Source organism: Bemisia tabaci, chromosome 5, assembly GCF_918797505.1.
Source record: "Bemisia tabaci chromosome 5, PGI_BMITA_v3".
NCBI lineage: Eukaryota > Metazoa > Arthropoda > Insecta > Hemiptera > Aleyrodidae > Bemisia > Bemisia tabaci.
In genome coordinates this window covers 11724557-11747581 of record NC_092797.1, presented here as the reverse complement: position 1 = coordinate 11747581, position 23025 = coordinate 11724557, and the positions used below count along the sequence as shown (strand labels likewise).

Genomic DNA, 23025 nt, shown 5'->3' with positions numbered 1-23025 from the left:
CATACTTTTTTTTTCAAGAAATCAAAAAGGGGAGCAAACATTTCCACAGCCCCTCCAAAATTTGATGTGCCCGTTTACCCCCCTAAATTTACAAAAATGAATAATATCTCTACGGCACAAAATAGCGCAAAATTAAAGCAGAAGCATGGCATACTCCACTTTCAAGAAATCGAAGAGGGGGGCAAACATTTCCACAGCCCCCCCAATTTTGAAATACCAATTTTTCCCCCTTAAATTTGAAAAAATTGAAAGTCTTGCTACGGCACAAAATAGCACAAAATTAGTACAAAATTATGGCATACTCCTTTTCCGAGAAATCGAAACAGGGGGCAAACATTTCTACAGCCCCCCCAATTTGGAATGCTGCTACCCCCCTTAATTTTGCGGCACAAAATTTTTTTCTTGCGGCACAAAATAGCACAAAATTAGCACAAAATTATGGCATTCTTTTTTTTCGAAAATTCGAAAGTGGGGGGGCTACCGTTTCTACAGCCCCCCCAATTTTGAGGAGCGTTTCCCTCCTTAATTTTGCAGCACAAAATTTTTAATTTGCGGCACAAAATAGCACAAAATTAGCACAAAATTATGATATAATTTTTGGTTTAAGATTCGAATGTGGGGGGGCTGTGGAAATGGAGCCCCTACGGGTGGCTCTATGACGGTATCGGGGCATAGAATTGATTGCATTGCAGCTCTCTAAAGTTTAAGTACATTCGCAATGTGAAAAAAAAAAAAGATTAGAAAACCCTGGCTTGGTATGTAAAAGGGTTCCATTCTTAAAAAGTCAAGGCAAGCACCCTGAACTATTAATACGTCGATGTCGGCGAAGAAACGATACTGATTTAGTTTAAAAAACGACTTATCCTGCTGCAGGAATGACGCGAGTTGCATATTCAAAAAATGAAGGCGCATTGGCACATCAAGTAGGATAGTAGGATGTCTCATGTGCTTAAATGTTAAAAACGAGGCAAAACTTTACAACTCTCTAAATATTTACTGGCTAAAGCCATAAAGACGGCAGAAGACTTTGAAAAATCATGATGAAGAGGCTCTCGTAAAAAAAAGACCGGCAACTATGTCGAATCCGCAAGAATACAGCTCGGCAACGTCGCGTAAACACTTTGCGCAAGTGCAGCATTTGCATTTACGGTACCGAAAGTTGAGTTGAACTTCAACTGCAACCATAATTTTTACCCACCGTAGTGTTCGCTATTTTCCTTTAAAAAAAATCGCGAAACAGCTGTCGTAAATTCAGTGTATTTAACCACAACAGTGGGATGTGGGATCCAACAAAAAATTCTAACCTCAAGTGTTTTTGTGCTCGATAATTTTTGTTCCTCTACGCGCTTGAGGAAGGGTTACGGTTTACGGTTCTTGATTTGTATGTACCCTTTTGTAGATGCCTGGGGCAAATTTTTCATTGTGAATAGTTGTGCGTGGTTTCTATAAAAATCCTCTACTAACAATCATCGTTCCTTTACAATTTAACGCGTTCGAACGTCTAGGCAACTGAGTCTGAGGATTTCATTGTTTCTCTTTCATCATTGTATAGTTCGTGTTTACTTGTGTTTAAAACGTAGGTTCTCGTGCTGAGCATAGATAATCTTCAAGTATATTTAGGCAAGTATATCAAGAATTTGGTCTGTAGTTTCTGTTTACTTAAAAGGATCAGTGGACCTTTGGCCTCTCTGATTCTTACCTGCTCAGTGCACAATGCTTGATCAACCACTGCTCGATCCGGTTCATTCCAGCAGAATCATTCGATGACAGTTTGCAGTGTTTGCGCTACAGGAAATGAATCATCAGATATCCCTCTACATTAAATCTGCAACCATGTTGACATTCCATTGTCTTTTCATGCTCAGTCACAAGACACTATTACCGTTATTATTATAGGGACTAACTTATTTGCGCTGCGCGAATATGTATCATGATGATTTAGGTTATTTCATCCTAGCTTTGGACTTGGGAAGCTGCATTTCTTCAGGAGATATTCACTTCCACTTATGCTATGAATTCAACATGAAGCGAATGCATATTACTCCAAACTAAAGCTAACAAGGTGCTGTCCTCGCAAGGAAGCAATAGATGAATCTGAGGGTAGGGAAGGTGATTTTTTCACCAACTGTTCCCAAGAATATAGCTATGAAGCCGTCTGAAATGAAGCATTGAGTACATTTGCAAATGTTAGGTGCTGGGGGAAAGAACGCAGTTGGCATCGAGAATCAATGATACTCTACAATTGATTGAGCCGCATCACAAATTCTGGGGAAATCATCCTCAGAAAATTCTGAACTGCAGTCAGAATGGAGGTGAGCTAGGTCTTATCCATATTGAAGATGTCTGAGAGCCAATAATTCCTGCTAGCATTCAATACCTTGGTGCAGTCTGTTTTAGGAAACTCTGGACGCTCTCACTTTTTTGAGCATGAGATGAAATGGAAACCTAATGTTGAAAAAAAAATGTTCGACTAGCTCTACTAGTTAATGTTTGCATTCTGACTTTCTGACTGTCAAGGGAGCTCAGAATTCCTGTGGTATTGAACCAATCAATTATGTCCAAGGCAGGATGAATTTTCTCTTTATTTTGTGAATGCCCAGCTCAGAAATAAGTCATTGTGTAGGCGCCTTTCCACTCGGCCTTTAGACAAGATCTGAGGTAGAAAGAAACGTTACTTTTTCTCTCTTGAAAATCCTGTGTACTTAGTAAACGATTCATATATGGGTATAAAAGTAATGGGAGTTTACAGATCAACTTCCAATAAAGAAATGATTCACTCGATGGGAAGGTCAGGAATCAATTTATACCTAATCAAGATATTTACTAGCATTTTCACAACGAATTAAATGGAAGTTAGATCATGAAAAGGATGCCAGTAATTCTGTCATTACCCATCGAAATCAGTCTAAAGCACCGATGGATGAAACATCATGTGCTTCGTATAATGTGTTGTTTGGCATTTTCATATCTTTATAAGTAATTTGATTAATTCCCCAGAGTTTATTAACTTAGTTTCATATTTCTGGGCGTCAATTGACCAGCAAGCCCAATTTTTGGCCCACACAGAATAGCAGATTGCTGAGAAAATATGGCGACAAGAAAAAGCCTTATAAGATTCTATCTACCATTTTTAGTGTCAGAACTGCCAGATTATAATTGCAGGGTTTCTGGCATTCTGAAAAGTCTGGGAATCTACAGCGATGTCTAAAGTCATTGATTGAAGTATCAAAAATATTCTGAACGAAATATCTCGGGAAGCTTTTGATTTATTATGTGCAGTTTATGATATCCGGTTTTTTTTTTTTAACCTACTCTGATAAAATTTCATTTTCCTTTCTTAGATTTGATGGTGGGAAGTTAATTTTTGAACTGGCGGGCTTACCTGAAAAATCAGACGTGGCGCCCTCATCTGCCGGCTCATCTGGATGCCGTCGTCTTCCTGCAGACCAAGGTACTTGTCATTTTTATCTGATCATCCTGTCGGATTTTATCTATGATATTGCAGGTTCTCGATGTATAATGGATAAAATCCTAGATATTTTTCCAAGTCCTAAGTGACTAATTGTAAGTATATAATCAATTATTTGATACCAACTGTGACTGAATTTCATCTATTTTTTTTAACTTAAAACTTTTTTGAGTTTTAGAGAAGTTTAATAGTTAAGTGAAAATCAGAGAAAGTCTGAGATCAAGCTAGGTGATCCATGGTATTTTTTTAATTAATTTGATTGTGCAGCTAGGATAAACTGCGCAGAAAAGTAGTTAACTTTCAAATGCCATCCTGTAGTGGAGAGTACTTAGGAATCACAGTGCTCCAATCTAGATTATCCCAGCTTTGAAAATTTAGCGGTAGAATAAGGTAAACTTGGTTCATGTACATTTTTTTATTTAGCATGAAGCCTATAGGACGTTTCGTTTGAATTCTTAAAAGTAAAAGCAATGTATCTGCACCATCTCTCTTTTTCTGATGTGTTCTATTAAGAGAAAAATTCACTAAATCCAGATTGGAGCTACTGCGGTTCTTGCTGCAATATTATAGTCTAATATCAATGCCTATAGTGGGAAACCTTGTATCTCTATTGGTGTTTCAAAATCTATGCTCCTATTTTATTTTTTCAAAGAGGAAAAAGCCAACATACTAGCTTGAAATTTATACAAAATATCTTACCAGCAAGGAACAAGAATCAAAGAGGTTTTCGAAGTTAGGTTGGCTAATTTACCAAAGAAGAAATGAAGTATGACTGGAAGTCCACAATTTCGCAAACAGAGATACGTTGTTTCGCACTTTGGCCATCGATATGCTAAGGAAATGATTCACGGCATTGGAATTGGATGGTTCCAATCAAGGAGAACGTATTTTCCAAGGGAACTGTGAAAATCAACCTCGGTATTGTCAATCACTGAGCTTTCTCAAGTTTTTTTCGTTTTTTTTTTTTCTCAACTCGCTTAGTAAACAAATCTCCTCTCTTCAGTGACACTCATGTCCCATTAGATCCGTCCTTTCAGATCCAATGGCCATCTAAAACTTGAGTTAAAAGACTTTGAACAAAGTGAAATCTCAAGCTACATTCCCTACGCATTTCCTCCTCATAATTTCACTATTAAAAGAGTGTATTAATTGGAAGTTTTGAAAATAATTCTAAGTGGACCTATTAATGATTGAATTTGGTGAGCAAGTGCCTAAAATTCACATATTATGTTATCTGTTGATTGAAAATATTGTGAAATCTCAAATTATGAGAAAATTGGAAATTCCAATCTTGCAATATAAATTCATGGTATTTACTCATAATTTTTTTATATGCTTTTAATCCTCCCTGTCTTAAGAATAAAATCTGTAAAGTAATTTTCAAACTAAAAAATGAAAAGAGAATAATCTCAAAATCAAACTATTACTGAGACAAAATTGTTTTATTGATATTTTTTTCATACTGTCAAAGATACATTTATATACATTTCACCACCGGTGTAAATTTTTAGTAGAAAAATACGGATGTGTCACACAGTTTAAGACACACCCATGATTTGTAAAAGTACTTAAATAGTTCGAAGAGAAAAAATATGCTGACACGTGAATAAAAATTAGATAAAAGAGAGTTGAGAACCTTTATAATATGACTGCAAAATCGTCATGGATTTACTTCGAAGTGCGTAAGATTTTCAGTGACATGACGGGCTCTCAATTAATTTTTCTTTCCAATATTTACATAGCGTTGAGATGTGAAACTGGTCACAAAGTAAGTGATAATTTTTTACAGCAATGTAAAATCATTCTCAGATAAGTTTGAATGACAAACACTACTTATTCTTGTCGGTAGAATATATAATTTATAATTATAAAACAAAATCTGTGGTGGTTTGTCAGTGAGGAACTAATGAAAGAACATATTTTTGAAACTGTAAATTTGTCAGGGAACATATGAGTAAAATGACCCACTACAATAAATGATTGTGAGTGACAGTTTAGGAGAAGAAAAGTTAATGAATTCAGAGATTAAGCCAAATTAAATTTTTCAAATGTGCGTCCGTTTTTAAAATTACATAAACAATTTAGATCACCGAAAAGAATTTGCTTTCTTTTACTTGCACTGGTATAAACTAAGGTCTAAAACACACATTAACACTAGACTTATCTTTGGAATCTTTGCGGATGTTACGTTAAAGTAACTAAGAGGAGGTAGCATGGAATTGACCGATTAAGTGTCAGAACTGTCAGGAACCAGAGAATCTTTTTCTTGCTCCAAACTTGAATTCAAAACGGTCTTAAAAACAGAATCTTTACTTGAAGGATAACCTAGAGTAGTCAAAAAGAAAGTTTTGCATACCTGAATCTGGATTACGTGTTTGATGCCCCCTCTTGAGTATGGCAAAAAGTACCTATATCTACAAATATTGTAAGCACATTTGTCTGTTCTTCGTATGAAGCCCTGCCCCCTCTCACAAAGACTTAACATGAAACTTCTTTTACCCGTATTATCTAAATTCCTGAAAAAAAGATTTACCTGCTCCCTGTCACCATCTGTCATAACTTTTGAGCATTCAAATCTACAGTTTTTGCCGCAACCTGGCAAAACGTCTTGCGGTGTAAGAGGATGCGATAATAAGTTGCGATCTTCGTTTTGGAGCAGATTCGGCCTTTTCTGAAAGCTTCCGTTTCCTTGGATTCAGATTTTCGGCAGACGACGTTTCGGGGTCCGCGTTTTCATCACCAATTTCCACTGTAACATTTTCGTCAGTAGACGGAGGAAAGTCCGAAACAGGATTAGACTTCACCTGATCAGAATCGTCGGTGAGATAAGGTCTCCAGATTTTCGCGGATTTTTCTGCGATTTCACTAACTGTCGTCGGAATTGCACCCTCTCTCAAAACGTCACTGGAATTTACACTGCTTAGTCTTTTTCTCGATTCACGCTTTTCGGAAGTATCTACAGGTTTCACGTTATCTTTCGGAACGGCACTAGACTTTATATAACTCAGCCTTCTTCTCGATCTCCGTTTTTTAGAAGAAGCAACTGCAAAGTTCGCGTTTTTAGCACTGTCACACACCAAGGGACTCGTTTGATTGTTCTTAGTCGTAGGCGAATTCAAATTTGGAGCCGAACCCGCGCTCAGGCACTTTGATTTGGCGGCAGGATGAGGTCGCGAACCGTCGTCGGCTTTTTTAACGATTTGAAAAACACTGGATGAAACTGATCTGGAAGTAACGTCATTCAGTACGTTACTATACGTGCGCGGTTTCGGGGATGATGAACTCGAACCATACGTCAAACGAGTGTTCTGACACGGTGTCTCACAGTCAGATCGAAACGAAGAGTCTGAACTGTCCGAAACGCACTTCACACTTATACCCAGCGGAGAGAAGTCACTTTTCGTCGACTTATCACTCAAATCCAGCGATGAAAAATCCTGCCCAGGTGAAAAAGCGATTTCAGGGAGGGCTTGCACGTTTTCCGGAGATATCACTACCGTAGGGAAGACTTTGGTGATATCACTCCCGGCTTTACTACAATTCTCAGTATTTTCCACGTTCGCGTTAACATCGAATTGATTCAAATCGGAAATGACTTCAAGAATTTCTTCGGGCTGTTCAAGTCTTTCGACCACAATTCCGTAGTTCGTAAACATTTTACTCGATCGAAATAAATGAGTTTTCATTAGATAACCACACAATAAAAAAAAAAAGAGAAGTTCGAACAATGAGGTTGATAGCGAAATGGCGTAACGACCCACGATCAGACACGATAAGGACAGTCGACGGTACTCGAGATGCGCACAGTCCGTGGACCAGTCGGAAATAGTCGGAAAGGTACTGAGAAAATATGAGGACTGAGGAGGGTGGACCCATACCCGATCGGACCAATGCAGATTTCTGGGTAATGGGGTGGCCGAAGTAGAGGCGGACAAAGGGTACAACGTCCAGGGAAAACCCCACCGCCCCGCGTGGAGCCAGGAGCATCGCCGCTCGCAATGAGTAATGAGTATGGAAAGAGGCCTCGGGACGTGTCCCTGCGCATGTAGCCCACTTTTCTTGGTATTCGATGACTACGCTAAGGAAGAACGCCGTATGAGCCTTCAGACGTTGCCAAGTTTCCTCCGATAAAAATCGAAATTACTGGGAAAATTGCGAATATCGTTTTCCAAAATTTTCAGACAATTTTGTACGCAGTTTAATCTGAAATATCCGAAAATTGCAAGGGGGAATATGCATGAATGTTCTCAAAAATACATATTTTTGCATATTATTACAATACGCTTCCGTGCTAAGGAAGAACGCCGTTTGAGCCTTTAGACGTTGCCAAGTTTCCTCCGATAAAAATCGAAATTACTGGGAAAATTGCGAATATCATTTTCCAAAATTCTCAGACAATTTTGTACGCAGTTTAATCTGAAATATCCGTAAATTTCAAGGAGGATTATGCATGAATGTTCTCAAAAGTACGTATTTTATCGAGGGAAATTTGGCAACTCTCGAAGATTCATCCTGCGTTTTTCCTTAGCACGCGGCAGCGCGGTGAAATAGGACGTCACCGAGAAAGCGGGTTCTGCGAAAAGCACCTATATGCTACACTGACGTGCCAAGGAAGAACGCCGTATGAGTGTTTGGCGTTGCCAAATATCGTTCGATAAAACACGAATTTTGGGGGAAACTTTTCAGCATTTTTTTTCAATTTTCCGGAGAGTTTTATCCTTCATTTTATCCGAAGAATCATAAAATATGTTAGTGGCTTTCCTCAAAAATAATTCAAGATAGGTGCGGAAAGTGCTCGATCGGCCGATCGCAGATGGATCGTGGAGCAAATGTAGAGGCACCTAAAAAGGGGTTAAAAATGTATAGGCAGAAGGCATAAACCAGCTAAGCGCATAGCATTTTGCAAAAGAAACGGTGTGATGCGCTCTCTTATGGGAAGAAAATAGTTAGGCGCGCTCTCTTGTGCAAAGGAAATAGTGTAGTGTGCAAGTCTTATGTGGACAGCAATGTGAAGGCAACCTTAAGAAATGCGAAGGCTGCCTCCAAAAATGTGAAGGCGAAAAACTTTCTGCACCCCTGAATAATTATTTTATCGAAGGAAAGTTGGCAATGTCTGAAGGCTAATACGAAGATCTTCCTTTTACACGGCTGTAAAGCGTTGTCTTTATGGATCTTACATTAATTTCAGAACTGTCAATAATACGTTGACAAGGAGATGATAACTGTATGATCATGTAACCATCCACGAGAGAGTGGATCACAATGAATGGAGACGATTTTTCTTTTCTTTTTCGAATCAAATGCCGTCCTTTTTTGGTTGTACAGTGAATTAAAATGTTCCTCCTCTGATTTGAAACTTAGAAAAATTGCTTAATCGATCTCAGAGATTGAATTATGCGCCTTGCTTGAAAAAAATTAATTTTTGACTTTTTTGTGTGTGCAAACCGCTGTTATGATGTTTCCGTGAAGAGTTCTTTGTAGCTATGAAATTTTGAATGAGAGACATCTCCTCTAGTAGAATAATATACGTGAAACAAAAAAAATAAAAAAATAATTGAAAGACAGACAAGCAACATGAGATTCGGCCCTTTTTCAATACTCATGATTACTCATTACGCGTAGTCTACGAGGTTTTTCTCAGTCGTGCCGTTAAGAGTAAATTACAGGAAAAAAGCCAATTGTTCATTGAAAAACTGGAAATCGAAAGTTCAAAAGTCTATCCTTTAAGACTCCTCATTTTTCCAGGAAAAAATGTTCGTGTTTTTCCTTTTCTCTTTCTTCTACCATTTTTCCAATCTTCGTAAGCCCTCACCAAAATACGCCAATTTGAGCGCCCCCAATAACATTTCTTCAAATATAGAAAATGAAAATAACTGAAAGTATGAATAGAAGGTGAGGATATCGAATACCTTGTTCTCATGAGTGGAGCGAGGAAGTAAAAAGCTCCCAACTTATCTCAATCGATTAAATCTCCTCGGCGTAGGTAATATTGTATCCTCCTAAATTGAAGGCACTCAGCGAATAAGACTTCAATACGTTTGGTCACATCAGGAGTTGCAGGCTAGAGCCATTCTCGTTCAACCAGTTTCCTTGATTTATTGTAAGCTCTATTTCATCTTTCGTCAAATTGTTTTGATCGCCAAAGCCTCGTTTTATTTTTGGTCAATCAGATTAATTCGGCGAGCTGCCGATGATCAAATTGTCATCTGATTGACAACTTTCAGGTTAACACTCGTACCGGTGGTTTTTCTCCATTTAATTCCATGATAAATAATCGCTTCTTGGTGAGGCAGCCGACGGAGGTATATTTCGATTGTTTTTCACGTGCTACGGGTGAACTTAGCCCAGTGTTGCCAACTTGCAAGAATTTCCATTGTTTTAACCATTAATCCGCAGGGTCTTCAGAATAGAGTCATCCCTAGTTGTTCGCGTCTCTTTTCACATATTTTTACGTCCATGTAAAGCTAGGTGATATTTTTTTAGATCGTGAAAGCCGAATCTACACCGGAGGCAAATCTACATGGACGTATTAAACCAATTTTGCTCACATACTGTTTACTTTTTTAATCTTTAGCAAAAAGCGGAATTACCTCTCAGTTGTTGTTTCTTAAAAAATGTTTTTCTTAACTCCTGAATTATGGCTGAAAGTATCGGTACGCCTCGTTCCATAACTTCCACCTAAAATTCGCCTATCGATTTGACTAATCGAATTTATCATTCTGAGGTCGGATCTTGACATCTATAATTCTTCAAAAAGCCTTTAAAAATATACGTTTAGGGGCCGCTAATGAAATACGTTGGTAACGTTAACTCCCCCTCCCCCCCTCTAATAACGCTTCTAATTTCCTGCCCTTTAAAACGTGAGAACAAAGTTGCGTAGCACTCTCCGCGCCTCCCCCCACCCCCCTAGATTTCCCCATAGAGCGTTTGTATTTTATGAACGGGCCCCTCAGGTCCTAGTTTTTGCTTAAAATTCAATATTAAACCCATTTTTAAACGGAACAAGGTTGATATTTTGATTATTATTTAATTTTCGTTTATACACACCTGAAATACTTGAAGTTTCAATTGTAACAATAATTTTCCAAGCTGCTACTCCAAAACTCACCAACAACCCCGCCTGTGTCAGTCTTAGTATATTATTAGTTAATCAACAACCGATTTTTGTGAAAAAATGCCCATGGGACCGTATGCTGAGTATAAAGAAGTAGAAGTCAGACTCTTTGCGATGCAATTTTATTCGGGCTTAGCAATACATTCCACGGACGACCAGGAATTTCTGTACAGCTTGACTACTTCGTCAAAAATCCACCAGAGTGGGTAAGAGTCCATCGAGAGACATTAGACCCTCTATCGACCAAAAACTTGCACAGCTTTTGAAAAATTTCATTTTCTGAGCTTACGAGGGCTCGAACAACAATGTATGCAACAAGTCCCTGAATTAGTTTAAACTTAACGCGACAATAGAAATCATAATTCGTATCTATAGAGCGTCAACTCCTGAATAGACTTTACGCGCCTCTTTTTAAGACGGCCTTGTCCCCCTCCCCGCGTGGGATCCACTGGCTCTACTTTACCAACTCAGTGTAACTATCACGTGAAAAAGAAAGAAAATGATGAAGAAAAAAATTTGAAAGGTTCACCTGGTACTTCCCTACCCGGTGGCTTTTTCCACGGACGGGTTGGGTTACCTAACCCTTCCACATGAGAGTTTGAGTCAGGCATGGTCTCCACCTCCTAATCTTACAGCCCCCTGCCTTGACACTGATTGGAAGTTGAGCCGTTTCTCATTTAAAAGCTCGTGACGCACGCGGTCGTGATAAGGGAGAACGCATTTTATTAACGTTCGAGCGTTGCCAAATTTCTTCGGATGAAATCTGATCGCGAATGAACAGAATCCTCTACAAATTTGAAGTAATTGAAGGAAAAATATTCACAGATTTCATAGGGTTTCTAGCATCAGGATTTTCCCGATTCTATCAGGATTTAATCCCGATTTCATCAGGATTTGAGGGAAAGTCGGTCGTAAAATCAGGATTTGAGAAAAGTCGCCCGTCTGATCGGATTTTTTTATGCTTTCGCATACGCTTGTGCAGAAATTTTAATTTTTCCCTGCAAAAAAACAGGATTTGGAAAAATTATGAAATGAGGATTCAGCAGTCAAAAATCAGGAAAAATCAGGATTCCATCTGGACTTTCCAAAATGAAAAAAAAAAAAAAAAACTAGACACCCTGATTCACTCTAACAAAAATATTAGGTATCTGTTTATATTCAATCAAAACATTGAACAGCGATATGCATTGAATTATACAGCCTTTAAATCTCTCAATGAAATCTTGAAAGCAAGACTGTATCGCAAGACTATATTAAACTGCATTTTTCAATTTGGAAGTACAATTTCTGGCTGTGTTTAAAGAAATCGTATGTACCACTAGTTTCCCTGTAGACATCAGTGTTTTTACGCATGTGGCAGAAACTATAGCTGTTATATGTTGATTTGTCCTCCTTTAATAAAATAAAATGGGCGCGGAGATTTTTAAACAGCGCAAACGAGATACGTGGTTTGGGAGGTCCGTCGTCGATATGTAAGAATAATAATGTCTATCTCTTCTTCTTGCGGAAATTTTTGAACTAGGTACGGTGCATCCCGAGACGATCCTTGCAATGGAGATGTTGCATGTGTGAGGAATTTGCGATTTGACTATTGATTCTTGCGTATAAGTTCGCGAGAAACACGATGGTACCACGGGTTTTCTCTGGAATCAACTCCCAAGCTCAAAAAAAGCTCTCAAGTTGAGGCCAAAATGGAGTTGATATCCCACCCTACCCTGAGAGTCCACCTCTACATCAAAACAAACTCTCCATGCAAAGATAGGGAGCAAATACATTAGCAGGGTTGCCATGCTTTCAGTTTTGGAGTCCCCAAATAAAGTGGCAGCCCTGTCAATGTATTTGCTTCCTATCTTTGCATGGAGAGTTTGTTTTGATGTAGAGGTGGACTCTCGGGGTAGGGTGGGATATCCCCTCCATTTTGGCCTCAACTTGAGAGATTTTTTTGAGCTTGGGAGATGATTTCAGAAAAAACCAGTGGCACCATCGTGTTTCTCGCGAACTTTTACATAAGTAGCAACAGTCAAATCGCAAATTCCTCGCACATGCAACATCTCCATTTCAGCACTAACCCGTGCTTCGAAGCAAATCTGCGCGGTGACAGATTTTAAGTCGAGATTGACTATCCCGCGCCATCGTGAAATCAAGCCGCCTGCACCGAGATGAGCCGGTGACAGCACAATGTGTGAAAGTATTTTCACCGGCACACGAGCCATTGTCCTCGAAATTGCTCACTATGTGTGGGCGTTTATTTTGAACGGGTTCTTTCTTTCTTTCATCCTTTTTTTCTCCCCGTCTCTCTTTTCATGGGCCCTTGCTGCGCGCGCTGTTATATCAGCAGCACTCAATGCCGCCGTCCTATTATTTTTCATTACCAGAGAAAGTTCTTGCCTCCCCCCCCCCCCCTCTTTTTTTTGCTCAGAGGTTGGCAGCGTCACCTCGTGCGGTTTTCAGCTCTACGACTTCAGCCTACACTCGAAGTGTAGTTCTTGAGCGGTGCTGCCATTTCCCGGAATTAATTCCGAATCTCGGAACGTTTGCAATAGTGGCGTGGCGTGCTTTGCGATATATCGATTGTTATGCCATTTAAACCTATAGAAAAGAATCTATAAACAAGGTGTTCGCAGCGAACACCTTAATAATCGATTCTTTACCATAAGTTTAAATGGCATAACAATCGATACATCGCAATTCACGCCACGCCACTGATTGCAATTCCTTGGACGGAAATTTACTCGGAATCTTTGAAATTCTCAAAGAATCCCGGAATTCCCCGCTAGTTTCTGAATTTTCTCGGAATTTTGGGTTTTTTCTCAGTTTCACCGATTATGTGCTCAAAATTGATGCTTTTCTAATAAAATTTGTTGGTTTTTCTTTTTTATCAAATTTGATCATCTTCGGAACTTAAAATCCGGAATTCTGGGGTTTTTTTTCTCGGTTTTTCAGATTATTATTTGTCCAAAATGGATGCCTCTTTAATCAAATTTGTTGGTTTTTTCTATCAAATTTGACAATCTTCGGAACTTGCAATCCGGGCGTATTTGGAGATATTTTTTCCGGAACTTTCAAAAAAATCGGAATTTTTCTCCGAACTTTTGGAAAATGGTGTAAAAAAGAAATATTAGATCTTCTGAAATGAAGAACATTGGTACATATCAAGCTGAAGAGAATGAAACTTTCGCTTTTTTTTTTTATTTATTTATTTTCTTTTTAGAAGTAAAATGTATCATTTTATCGTCCTAAACGTGGATCTTGTCATGGGTCATCGCCCGTCCAGGTCCAGGTTTCCTCGTCGTAGCTTTCGAAAAGGAAGAAAAAAACAGAATCAGTTCTGTGGCAATGAAGTTGCTGCGCCATTATCCAAAGAAGATGAGCGGTAAATGCGATGAATATTCAGCATCTCTAGACGAAGCAGTAACTCCACATGCGCAGACTTGATTATCGCACAGTGGCCAACCAAGAAAATCGGTTTTAGGTCCCTTTAAACTGGCATCCTAAACAGCTTTTACTCTTTACACCAACATAAGCGCTGCATGCATAAATGGCATTTCTGGATTATGGTGTTTTAGAATCTTTGTCAACGTTTCATTCACTATGATTAAAACAAATGTATGGAATTCGTTGAAAATTTTACTGAATTTTCTTTATGATTTCACAACGCTGAAAACGAAAAATTTCAGAAATTTCACCCAATATTTCCACCCTAAAATATAAATTAGCAGTGAAGATTTTGAAACACCGCAACCAAGAAATGACCTTTCTGCACCTAACGCCTTAATTGGACTACATTTTGCAATTTGGAACTATAAATTTTAGCCCGGTCTAAAAACAACGTATGTGCCATTAGTTTCCCTTTGCACATAAGTGTTTTTCCAGAAGAGCCAGAATTCATAGTTCCAAATTGCAAAATGCAGTCCAATTAGTTTAACGTCGTGACTTCAAACCTTTCCCTATGTTCCTATATTGTTTTTGTTTATTTTTACGTCCCTTTTGGGCTCCAAAAGCTCCATGAGCTAACCTCAAAATTACCGACATGTCCGTACTCTCATACTGCCGTGCTAAGGAAAAACGCCGTATGAACCTTCAGGCGTTTCCAATTTTCCTTTGATAAAACGCGCATTTCCTGGTAAACATATGAATATTTTCCTTCCAATTTTTCAGATAATTTTGTTCGCAATTCCACCTAAATTTCCTGAAAATTTCAAGGGAAAATATTCATAACTTTCCTCAAAAACGAACATTTTGTCGAGGGAAATTGGGCAACCGTCGAATGTTCATACGGCGTTTTTCCTCAGCACGGCAGTATAAAGGTACTCTTTCCTTTTTTAAAAAAAAAACCTTGAGCTTTCCTTTTCGTAACCCTGCACTTTGTCCTACTGTGCGCCGAGCACCGAATTTCTCCTCTCGCCGTTTTAATACCCGTCCATTGCAATAATTCCGATCGCTTTATAATAATTATCGTCTCGTTTTCGGAGTCGTTTCGCCGCCGGAGACGTCAGCGGGACGATAAAAGCGACAGTGTCAATCCTCGTTAATTTGTTTGTTGCTCTGTTCGCAGGTACGTTCCAGCCATGAGTGTCTTCATTTCGGCCGAATCAGGCCACCGAATCGGCCTCTGGTTCCGCCGGGCCTCCGTTTCGACTGTGAGTGATTTTTACCCCCCCCCCCCCCCCCCCCCCCCGCCTCGCCACTGTTGTGTCCACTTTTTAATTTTCGGTTTCGCTCGAGTTTGAGTCGCATGTTGCTCGTAAAAGACCGGACGTCCGACGTCCGTGTTGTCTGTTGGGGCGCACAACACTGAAAAAAAAATCTCGGTGTATTTACTGAGAAAATGGTAAAATTAACAAGAATTCAGGGTTCTATTTGATCCCAGTTTTTTCTTGGTAAAATTACCATTTATGGAGATGGTAATATTACCGTGAAATCTCGGTAAAATCACTGAACTTTCTCGGTAATTTTACTGGACCTTGGTAGAAACGCCAATATTTTTTATCGACTGTGGTAGAATTACCGAGATAAAATGGCAAAATTGCCGGGAATTGATTACCAATAAAAGTGGTATTCTTACCTGAAAAAACAGTAAAAATACCGGTTTTTAGGTAAGCTTACCAGTCTGTCTTGGTAAAATTACCAATAATTGGTAAAAAAAAAGTGAGATGGTAAAGGTACCAACGGACCTTGCTATAAACGCCGTGAATTTTTTTTCAGTGAAGTAGACGAATTGGATCGGATTAACTGTGGAGAAATGAGGGGCTTGGAGGACAAGACGCATAAGTGCAGTTTTTGAAAGATTTCAGATATTAGTGATTTCAAGTAAAATTAAACTGAATGCTTATTCTGCGAAAAATTCGCTCCAAAATTCCAATTCTCAAGTATCAACAAGTCTGTTCGAACTTTCTTTCTGACATTAGGATCCATTTAATTTCTAAATCTGAAACACGTATTTCTCGAAATAGCAAACTTTGCACTTATGCGCCTTGTCCTCCAAGCCCCCCAAGCCACGGTTGCATGAAACATATGGGACCTCAGCAAACGAAGGAACATTTCTGCCAAATGTTTCATAAATTTTTTTAAAAAATAATATGAAGAATTAATTTCAGGGGTGGGATGAAATATTTCAAAATTTTATTTTTATTGTTAGAATTTGTCTTTGTCAAAGTTTATTACACGAGATGCGCGAAGATAGAATTTTTGGTCACTTCCGCCATCGTGGGTTTTTGAGTAGTGTCAATGGAGAATTTGCACGCAATTTTTTTATTGCTTCATCTGAAAGTGCCTAATGAGCTGAGTTCGCAATATTTTTCATAATTTTTTTCTGACATGGGAAATTGGAGAAAAATTGATTTAAAAGTGAGAAAATGCGCCGCCTTGTGACGTCATCTGGCGGCATTTCCCATTTAAACACATGTATTTTAGCAGAATCGGTTATTTTGTCATATCTCCTCTAATAATCGCTCAATTTATGAATCAAGGGTATCTTCGTGTTCAGTTCACTCAGAGGATTCCACTTAAACAGGAAATTCATCAAATTTCAGACCCTTGCAAATTCTCCATTTGACTGAAAATTCGAATTTCAAGGCATGAAATACCCCTTCGCACCAAGTTTCACAAAAATCGATCCTACGGGCGCTGAGATGGTATTTTAGACTACATCTACAGATTTTTGAAAATTTTAGTTGAAATTTTGTTTCCCGTCAGAAAATACCACCTGGCCCCAATTTTCACAGTAATCGATCGAACAGAAGCCGCATATCAGAGAATCAGCGAGACTCAACACTGTGGTAAACCAGTAAACGATACCAGTCCATTTACAAACGTTAGTGCGCCTTCAATCTTGTCTGATACTGTGCAATACCTCCGTGGCGGAATAGTTGCTCAAGAGCGCCTTCCACAGTGTCGGTTTGACCTGATGGCAGAAGATCGCGATCGCCGCTAAAATCGCACTCTAACGCGTGCGCAGGTGCGCATTTTCTCATCACTGACGGTGAAATAAAAAACATTTATTCTTCATTTTGTGACGTCGGAAGTTTTACGCTGCCTTTTTTGTGCGGGTAAACCTATGTAAACACTTCTAAATCTCTTCCGAAAAAAGTAAAAAAAAGTAATGGAAAAGCACTTTTGTTAGACGACTTGTCAGTAGACACCCTGTTGAACTCTTCAACTTGACGTATTATTCATACATATATCCATACTAAAATACCATCATCCACACGGTTTTAAAGGTAGGAGGACGTGAAAAGAAGACACTCGATATGATTTTTTCAACGTCGATCGGTGTTCATCAACTGTGATACTAATTGAGCTCCTTCATTTTATCATTTATGCAACGCGCACAGTCGCAGATACGAATAGTCGCATTAAAGCGTTGCCTCCAACAACGTCTCGTTGTAGTTCCTGGCTGGAACTTCCCAAGCCTATGCACCAGTTGAAAACGGACATCATTTTGATATTGCGGTTTAGTCACCACGCTCCTATATTAATCATTCTTTTTACGATAGTAATATAATGGCTGGGTTAATAGAAAGCATTATTTCTCGTAATTACCTCGATCGCGAAAGACGAAGTCCAGACTTGATTTTCCCTCGGTCCCTAAAATATGAGCCGCATATTTATAGCGCACGAACATTTTCTCGACAATTTGACATCGCCGTGGAGTGGCCGTCTTTAATGATTCGACTGACAGAGTAAGGGCACCGATTTGTAAAACTTGCCGCGGGTATTCCAAACTTTAAATTTCAATCCTGACCGAGCCAGGCTTTATTGTTTCGGCCGTCCGGACGAGAATCGCCCTTACGACCGTCTCTTAACGCGCTACTAGTTTTTTTTATTACTCAGTTTCTATTTTGATTATATTCCTCCGAATGATCAAATGAGAAAAAAAGGGGGGAAAATATAATACACGAATAAATTCACAATTAGTTTCATTACGAGAAAGTTGGAGAGCGCGCCGAACTCGAGGTCCAAATTACCGAGCGTACATCCATTTTGAAATTGGACAAAAAATAATAGATATCCCAATTGCAAAGTCAGATGGTTTCGAAGGCGCCATGGTAGCGGTTTGGTCCACTTCCGCCATCTTTGATTTTTGAATACTGAGAATTTCACTATGAATTCGACTTCTACGTCGATAAAGTACCCGCCAAGCCGGCACCAATTTTCACAAAAATCGATCAAACGGGAGTCGAGACAGCAATCTAGGACACATCCATTATCTTGGATTGTCGAATTTTGAAAATTTGGGTTGAAATTCAAGTTTCCCGTCAAAAAATACCTCCAGCTACCAATTTTTACTATAATCGATTGAACGGGATCCGCATCCAAGGGGAAATCAGTAATTCACGCAGTGGTAAACGATGCCAGTCAATTTACATACGTTAGTGCGCCTTCAATCTTGTCTGATACTGTGCAATACTTCAAAGGTGGAATAGTTGCTCAGAGCGCCTTCAATAGCATCACTTCGACTTGATGGGAAAAGATCACGATCGCCGCTATTTACATGTTCTCATCTTTTACGGTGAGGTATGAAACATTCATAATTCATTTTGCGACGTTGCAAGTTTTTCATTGCCTATTTTATGTAGGCAAACCTAAATGAACCCTTTCCTTTCAAGTCTGCCGTGAATTTTCCGTGATGTTATGAGAAATACTCTTTTAATGTTTCACTCAAGTCTATTTGTGTGCTTTCGTTATAAACGGGAAAAGGAGGATGAGGAGGATCCTTCGATTGGACAAAAATGGATCCGTAATTTCATATCCCGAGAAGCAAACGGGCCCGAAGAGTTGGAAAAATGCGGAAAAGTGACAGTCAATTGGAATAATTATCAGCTTTCTTTTGCCTCCATGATGTAGAGATTATGAAATTGAATTACAATCCTCCCAATGATCAAATGTGAAAATAAAAAAGAAAGGAATAGAAAAATAAAGACGCGATTAAATAAACAAGCAGTTTCAACACAAAAAGTTGAAAAGCTCGCAGTTTTCATAGTCTAATTAGCGGATAGTACATCAATAAATTTTGGAATTGAATAGCTAAAGAAAAGATTTCTCGATTGTAAATTCGGCGCCAAGAAAGCGTTTTCGACCACTTCCGCCATCTTTAATTTTTCATTACTGTAAATTGGACTACATTTTACAATTAGGAACTAAAATTTTTAGCTCACTTTAAGAAGAACAAATACGCCATTAGTTTTCCTATGCACATAAGTGTTTTTACGGACGAGGCAGAAATTGTGGTTCCGAATCGCTAAATATGGTCCTATTTGACCTTTACGTCTAAAAATACCCCATGGCACCAAGTCTCACGAAATTCGATCGAACAAGAACCGTAGTAGCATTTTAGGTCACATCCACCATCTGGGATTCGCCAATTTTGAACATTTGACTTGAAATTCTAGTGTCCCGTCGAATAATGCCATCAAGCATCAAGTTTCTTAAAAAACGATCGAACAGGAGCCGTAAATCGTTGGATCAGTAGCACCATACAGAGTGGTAGACAAAACCAAACCAAAACGTTAGTGCGCCTTCAATCTCGCCTGATACTGTGCAATACTTCCGAGGTGAAATAGTTGCTCAGAGCGCCTTCAAGAGTATCGCTTCGACTTAGTGGCAGAAGATCACGATTACCGCTGATATTACACTGCAACACGTGCGCAGTTACACACTTTCTTTCACCGACGGTTAGGTTGAAAACATTCATACTTCAATTTGCGACGTTGCAAGTTTTTCACTGCCTACTTTGTGCGGGTAAACGAATATGAACACTTCTAAAATCTGCCGTGATTATTTTAGGTAGAATGATGCGAAATTGTTTCGGAAGTTTTTTTTTTTTTTATAACCAAATAATTTATTTTATCTTGCAAAGAAAATTCTCAAAATTCAAAAGTTTTTCATTTGATTTTCACAGTAATGGCGAAGAAAAGAGAAAATGATCACCACGCAAGATCCATTTTGTGATCGGCGTTACTTTAATTTATGGTCGTATGAAAGAAGTGTCTCTGTTTCAGCAGCATTGCATGAATCTATGTTCCCTTAGAAAAAAGCAGTTCGAATAACTCTTTCTTTGACCTGGAGAATCGACTCTTAATGAACATAATCCCAAATACCCTGCATAAGCTGAAGAAATTGTGAAATCTTGCCCGTTCGAGGTGCAAGTCTGGACCCCAGACGTGAAGTCTGTTGCAACGCTCGGGTCTTACACTGCTGTGCCAAAGAAAAACACCGTATGAACATTCGAGAGTTGCCAAATTTCCTCTTAGCAAATATCCAGTATTGAAGAGTGTTACGAATTTTTTTCCTCGAGCTTTTCAGACACTTTAGTTCAAATTACGAACAAAATTACGTAAAAAATCGAAAGAAAAATGTGGATCAAGTACCCCGGAACTCGTGATTATCAAAGGAAATTTGGCAACGTCAGAAGGCTCTTACGACGTTCTTCCTCAACGCGGCAATACACGCGGCTCCACAGATGGGTGTGCGGAACTTTCCGGTTCCGTTTGACTTTTATTGCCATCGTTTTAACTATGATTTGTGGTCGGTTTTATTACAACAGAACGCACTTTTAACCGGGTGCGTGCGTCTGAAAACTACGCAACGCATAACGAACCTCGTGAATAATTATGGCAGTATGCCTCCTGCCTCTCATTAGCCTATATCTCGGAGTCGGGCCAGCGGCCCAAATGTTAGCCGAGAACTTTCATTCTTTTCCCCCGCTGATCACATCGTTCTATTTTTGAGAGCAGTTCAACTACTATTCTGTTCGTTTACGTTAGTCCCCGAACGCTGGTCATCATTGGCGGATCACTGGAAAAAAAACACATTGGATCTATAGTCCAGACTCTTAAAAACATCGACAAGAAAAAATACTCTTGATTCAATCAGATTTAAGCTTAAATCAAGAACCCAGCCTCTTGATTTGAGCGGATTTCCTTTTGATTTAAGCTTGAATCTGAATGAATCAGGAGTCCTTTTTCTTGTCAATGTTTTCAAGAGTCTGGACTCTAGATCCAATGTGTGTTTTTTTTTTCCAGTGTACGTTGGAAAAGTACCCGCCAAGCCGGCACCAATTTTCACAAAAATCGATCAAACGGGAGTCGAGACAGCAATCTAGGACACATCCATTATCTTGGATTGTCGAATTTTGAAAATTTGGGTTGAAATTCAAGTTTCCCGTCAAAAAATACCTCCAGCTACCAATTTTTACTATAATCGATTGAACGGGATCCGCATCCAAGGGGAAATCAGTAATTCACGCAGTGGTAAAACGATGCCAGTCAATTTACATACGTTAGTGCGCCTTCAATCTTGTCTGATACTGTGCAATACTTCAAAGGTGGAATAGTTGCTCAGAGCGCCTTCAAGAGCATCACTTCGACTTGATGGGAAAAGATCACGATCGCCGCTATTATTACACTGCGCGTGCACCTTTACACGTTCTCATCTTTTACGGTGAGGTATGAGATATTCATAATTCATTTTGCGACGTTGAAAGTTTTTCATTGCCTATTTTATGTAGGCAAACCTAAATGAACACTCTCCTTTCAAGTCTGCCGCGAATTTTCCATGATGTTATGAGAAATACTTTTTTAATGTTTCACTCCAGTCTATTTGTGTGCTTTCGTTATAAACGGGAAAAGGAGGATGAGGAAGATCCTTCGAATGGACAAAATTGGATCCGTAATTTCATATCCCGATCCAGATGGACTCCAGATCCAATGTGTTTTTTTTTTCCAGTGATCCAGTAATTTGGCAACACCAAATTTCCTACACATAAACCTATGGACGATTTACAGGGGGGCCAGGTGCTCCAACAAGAATCGATTATTTGGCGTAGGTTTAAATGGAGGAAATCCGGTGTTGCCAAATTGCTGGATCCGCCTCTGCTGGTCATAGAATCGTGTTTTAATGCTTGAATCCCGTAGATCAGCTAAAAATAACAAGACATGTCCAAACAGCAACTCTCTACGTCCACGTCCAATATTAATCGAGAAGTCACGCTTTAAAAAATTCGGTTTATGACGTCATTCTCCACGGTAGTGGCACCCTTGGTCTCCTCCTGGTCCATTTATGCTAGTTTGATATCGGCAGTGCGCTTCTTACAGAGACAGGAGACTCTCCACTAGTATCTTAGCCATGATGGAAGCTTTTACTTTCGGGACTTCAGCATTCTACTGTTGACTTACCTACATGGTTGATGTTCAACAACGTGTTGGCAGTTTCATTTTGCAAACAAGCCGAAAATGGCGGACGTTTGGGAAACTTATTTGGCTCATGACTTTACCCGAAGCTCATCATCTACTATGTATGTAGGTCAACAGCCGAAATTAGGGTGATGACTGTTGCTCCCTAATAATTGTCCATAAAGAATTGTTGAAACCCCGAAAGTAAAAGCTTCCACCTGTCGCTAGGAGGCCAGTTGAGGGCCACGAGAGCCCCGTAGGTAACCTAAAACTGGTGAACCCATCAGAGAGCGGCACAGACATGACAATACTCTCCCGTATGTAGGTACTCTAAGGAACCCGACTATAATACCTTTCCAAGGGGGGGGGGGGGGGGGGAACGACGGCTAAAAACGTAACTTGGCGCGTGATGGCGGACGACCATTGTCCACGCATCACGCGTTATGGAGGCGAGCAATGGAGCATGGAGCCAATGTCAACAGGAAACGATGATTGAACCGCGTCGAGAAGCAATTTAATCACTCTCGCACTTCTTCGTCTTCGCAATCGCGACCGGCGGCGACGCCGGTGAGGAAAGACCTCGTTCTCCGATTCCGATTCGCGCCGTCCCGACCGTCGGCCGAGCAACAGCCTTTGCTGAAATCCGCCGCGTCGCGCGCACGCAACACCCCGCACGACAACCAACGGCCAATACTGCCGTGCTAAGGAAGAACGCCGTATGAACATTCGAGAGTTGCCAAATTTCCTCCGATAAAACATGTATTTTTGAC

The 23025-nt window shown here is 39.6% G+C and overlaps 1 protein-coding gene across 1 annotated transcript in view; it reads left to right on the top strand.

Moving 5' to 3' along the window:
• The first annotated feature begins 1137 nt into the window (after window positions 1-1137).
• Window positions 1138-23025, top strand: part of trc (Serine/threonine-protein kinase tricornered) — a 330131-nt gene continuing 308243 nt past the window's right edge. The window contains exons 1-2 of the mRNA XM_019058799.2: window positions 1138-1620; window positions 3342-3451. The gene's annotated coding sequence lies outside the window, so the exon portion shown is untranslated. The remainder of the gene's footprint in view (window positions 1621-3341; window positions 3452-23025) is intronic.